Raw genomic sequence first — 5,152 nt, forward strand, 5'->3', positions numbered from 1 at the left:
TTGATAAATGCCGATAGTTGTTGAGGGGCTTCAGTTCTATTGTTCATAGGGTCTCTATGAGTCATGTTTGACTTGAAGGCAATCAACAAGCTCTTGGGGTTTTTTGTGTACACTATCATATCATCCCCATTAAGTGACAGTTATATCATCTCTTTTCTGATCTGGATGCCTTTTACTTCCTTTTCTTGTCTTGCCCTATCAAGCTGCGGCCTTCAGGCCTGGTTTGGTGAAGCATTCTTCCAAATGTTATAGCACTGGTCTGTCCATTTGCTGTACAGAGGTGAGTCTTGGTTGCTGTGATGCTAAATATTGAATAGAAGTGTAATTTTTTTAAATTAATTGCTTACTAGAAAAAATTACTTATGGACCTATTATACACTTTTTAAAGAAAAAGATAGTTAATTGTTCAAAGTACATTGCAGTTGGATAAAAGTCGTTCTTGTCCTTTCCCCCACTTTTATATTTTAACTATGAAAACAGTTGCTTATAATTTTTGGAATTCTGATTGTCTTCATTTTATTACCTATGAAAAATTAAGTAGCTTTATTTATATTTTATTATAAAAACATATGGCTGAAATCTACAAAAATGTTTTAATTCAAATTTTGTGAGTGTTGAAAGTGTTGCTAGGTGCCCTTCAGCTGACTCCAAACTCATAGTAACCTTAGTTCACTTCAGACACATTCAAAACTCATTGAAACTTTGGCCAATGTTGTGCCATCCTCACAATCTCTGCTGCGCTTATGGACATTGTTGAAGTTACTGTATCAATATATTTCTTCTTTTCTGATCCTCCACCCATCCAAGTATGACATTTTTTTCCTAAGGTCTGGAAAAGATGCTCAAAATGTGTGAGACAAAGTGCCACCCTCCTTGCCTTTAAAGACTCTCTGTGTACTTCCTTTAAGACAAACTGGTTGGTTGTTTTGACAGTCTGGGATACACTTGTTGTACATATTCAAATTTACCAACAATACAATTAAAATTCATCGATTATTCTCATTGATGCCAATTTGCTATCAACACATAGTTGGCCTTCCAGTGAGATTTAAGAGGCTGTAATTTTTTTATTACATTTTATTAATTTCAATTAACATTTACAGAGGTGTTGGGTTTCCATTCATTCATTGTTGCACTATTTTCTCTACAGCCCACCACCCAGTTCCTTCCTCTTCTTTTCCCCCTTGAAAGTCTGTTTTAATTGTCCTATTGCCACAGTGCTTGTCACATACAGTTCTCATTAATCAATCTCCTTTGTCAGTGTGTCCTTTGCCATTCCCTATCACTCCTCCCTGAGAGAGACTTCACCCTGATTCATAAGCAAAAGGGGACGATGTATTCTTTTAGCTACTTCCTGCTGAAAAGGGATGCTGTAGGTTTCAGGGTGAATGTCTTCTCTCACTACTCTAAAGGGGCCCCTTTGGCAATAGGAAACACACAGACTATCGTGGAGATTGATTTTAGAATTTAGATGCATGTTATCTGTAAATCTTATGGGAGATGACTGCCCAAGCTTCTCTAGTGTAGTTGTTTCTGCATGGGAATCACCATAGAGCTGCTACCTGAGCTTAGCAGTGCCACTCCTTACCCACTAGGTACTGGTCAACTTTTATAGGCACATGAAGCAGGTAAAAATACCATAGCTTGGATCAGATTCATCTTAATCTTTAAGTGACATCTTTCCTTTTGAGCTCTTTAAAGAGTTCCTTCACAAGAGATATTTCCCAATGCAACATATTTTTTTATTTCCTAACTGATGATTCCAGGGGTATTGATTGTAAATCTAAGGAAAATGAAATAATTGATAACTTCATCCTGTTCTCTATATATCATAATGTAGTTTACTGATTGAGTTGGGAGAATTTTTGTTTTCTTGATTAGGGATATGATTCACACTAAAGCCTTGGGTCTTCAGAAAGCGTTCCAATTCCTCCTTGCTTTCAGTAAACAAGATCAAGCAATCTGTATGAGTTTTCTTCTAGTCCTGATGCCCTGATTTTCTTCACGTGGCCTAGCTTCTCAGATTATTTACTGAGCATACAAACAGAAGACATAGTGAAAGAATACTACTCTGACACACATCTTTCCTGATTTTAGACTATAGGGTATAATTTTGTCATGTTTGAATGACTGCTTCTTGATTTATGCATATGTTATGAAAATACACAGTTAAGCCTTCTAGAATTTTCATCCTAAATATTATCCATAATTTATTATGACTCATGCAGTAGCAGGGCTCTGCATAGGTAATACATGTTTCTGATTTCTTTGTTTTCATCTATCTAACATCAGCAATGATAGACCTTATTCTGTAGCCTCTTCTGAATTAAGTGTGAAGTTCTAAAATTGCCTGTCTATGCACTGTAGGTAGGTGTCATGTCAATAATGTCAATATTTTTTTCCAATACTTTTCACATATTCTGGTGGAGAGACATCTACATTTAATTTCTGTGTTAATAGAATTAAAATTGTCATAATGTGGTAAAAACCAGAGATTTTAAAATTACTTTTGTCAAAATAAAATGGAAACATGGTTAACTCATAATAGAAAAATATATTCTAATGGAATTTCTGAATTTTTGACAATAAGGATTTTTTAAAATATTAAGACGTTTGATAAAATAAGAAGAGAATAGCATATGGGGTTTAGGTACTGCTTGAAAAAAATCACAGCCCCATCCAAGACAAGGAGACTTCTAGGAAACATGCAATAAGGTCTTGAATGAAACAATGAGCAGGAGGAATGCCTATTTATAGAGGGGAAGCTGAGAACATAATTTCTCTTCCAAGTAAATGGAAACTATTTCCAGTGAACATTCTGAGTCATAAGACAACTTTGATGGGAATCTGTAGCCCAAGCTCATACAGTTTTTGTGTTCTAAAAATCCTTTATTCCAGTCTTTGTTTATAAGCAATCTCTGTTTTATTGGTCAAAATTATTTAGTATGTAGTCAGTGGGTTTCCTGTACCGCCAGCTTTTGATTTCATCAGTTAAGATACTTGATTATAGCTTTCAATTAAAAAAGCATATTTTTGGTCTCAAAATTACCAAAATACAGGTAATAAGTTGACTTTGAATAACTTAGGAAATTAAAATTCATGCCTTTTTTTAAAAAAAGAAAACAAGCATCATTTAATTGTTTCACGAAGTTGTCAGAGTTGGAAGATTTTTGATTATTAGTCAAAGAGATCAAATCTCCTATCTTTGACTGACTCCTATAATTCTTCCTTTGCTTTAACTTTGGCCAGGGTCACAGCAGCAGCAAGAGCAGCAGCAGTGATGTTCACAGGAACAGCAACCACAAATGCACATGGCTTAGCCAAGGCCTTGAGTAGGAAGGTGTACTCAGACAAAGCCAGGGTCCACTTGTACTCACTGATAACTGAGTGGGGTATTGAAGCAACAGTTGGGTAACCAATATGCAGACGTACACTAACAATGTTGCAGACACCCTCCAGGAAGCAGATTTGCAAAGTGTCTTCTGTGATGTCAGGCATTTTTAGATTGTAGATGCTGTGGTTGTTAAACACCTTCTAGACGATCAGCCCCAAAGGGAAGTGGCAGATGTTCAGCATGGTTATCAGGTTGGCCTCATTGACTCCCACCTTGTCTCCAGTATTGATTAGCTGCAAATCACTCTGGATCTCAGTGGTACCTCTGCAAATTTTAGTGTAATGTCCAAAGCTTGGAAGAAGGAGGTCTTCTTGGAACCCAGGTCAGTGTTCTGGGCTGGCACCGTAACTGTATATGGAGCTATGACACCAGCATAGACAGCATCTGGCAGCTTGTTGGTTAAAACATGTCCCTGATCTCCATGTTCCCCTGGCTGTGAGGCAGTAGTTTCTCCAGGTGGCCGTATGGCCTTGAGCATTATAGTGTTCTTGCCCATCAGCACTACTACTTCCCCATGAAGGGGCATGGAGATCTTCTGCACCTTCTTACCCATGTCCACTATGAAGTATTATCCAGAAGTTGGATAATCTTAAGGAAGTAGCTGGACATCCAGGTCACCCTGTCTTTTCTGGGCATCATGATAGTATATAAGGGATTATTACATAGGGTTCAAAGACTATTTCACTCTCATGAGGATGCCTGTCAAAAAGACTTTCATATTTCTTAATGATATAACCTAAACCAAATGTTATTTTTAATAAAGGTTTTTGTTTTGTTTTTATCTTACTACAGGGTTTATGTGGAAAAAGTATTTTAATTATTTCTATTTAAATGACTTTTTGTTATTGTTCAGTGTCATGTCCAAATTTTAAGTTATACATTTTTATAGCTATTCTTATCTAGTTTATTTATATAACCTTTTTTTAAAAAATGGGATCTGGTAACAATTATTTGAACAACAAAAATCTCACTTCTTGATATTTATTGAACTATTTTGACAGACTCAAATATTTATAAATGTCTGACATTACTTATAATTCCTTAAATTTAGAAATACATTTGAAACTACAGACACAGAATCATATATAGGAATATCTCAAGATTTTAACTTTCAATAAGAAAAATTACTAATTAAAAAAAAACATTCCTGAAGACTTACATTTAAGCATCAAGAAGACAAAAATCATCATGATTGTGCCAGTAGGCAACATCATGATAGATGGAGAAAAGATTTAAGTTGTTAATGATCTTTCTCAGATCCACTATCAACACCCTGGCTGTTAAGGATCTCTCCAATGTCCTGAGGAACAGGGATATTTGTCTGAAGACTCAAGTACTCCTGATTCAGTCCATGCTCGTCTCAATCACTTGCTACTCATCTAAGAGCTGTACAATAAAGAAGGATTATAGACGATGAATTGGGCTGCTGGAATAGAGTACTGAATATTCCAAGGTTTGCCAGAAGAACAAACAGATATGTGGAGAAGGTATAGCGAAAGTTCTCCTTGGAGACAAGCATAATGAAATGCTTTCCCTCATACTTATTAATGCTGGAATGAGAAGATATTTCTTGGAGGGAAAGCATCATGCTTGAAAAGGTGGAGGTGGAAACAAGAGAGAAGACCTTCAACCAGATTGACAAAGTAACTGCAGCAATGAGCTCAAGTGTGTCAGAGTTGATAAGGATGGGACAAAATAAGACAGAGTTCAAAATAAGACAGAGTTCAGGACTATTGTTCATAAGATCATGGTGAGTTG

At 36.1% G+C, this 5,152-nt stretch overlaps 1 pseudogene; it reads right to left on the reverse strand.

Annotated features, from left to right (window-relative positions):
• Positions 1–3,177: 3,177 nt before the first annotated feature.
• LOC102854690 lies at positions 3,178–4,030 on the reverse strand (annotated as a pseudogene).
• Positions 4,031–5,152: the final 1,122 nt, after the last annotated feature.

Source organism: Elephantulus edwardii, unplaced genomic scaffold (genome assembly GCF_000299155.1).
Source record: "Elephantulus edwardii isolate Elephantulus edwardi_28Jun2011 unplaced genomic scaffold, EleEdw1.0 scaffold00448, whole genome shotgun sequence".
Lineage (NCBI taxonomy): Eukaryota > Metazoa > Chordata > Mammalia > Macroscelidea > Macroscelididae > Elephantulus > Elephantulus edwardii.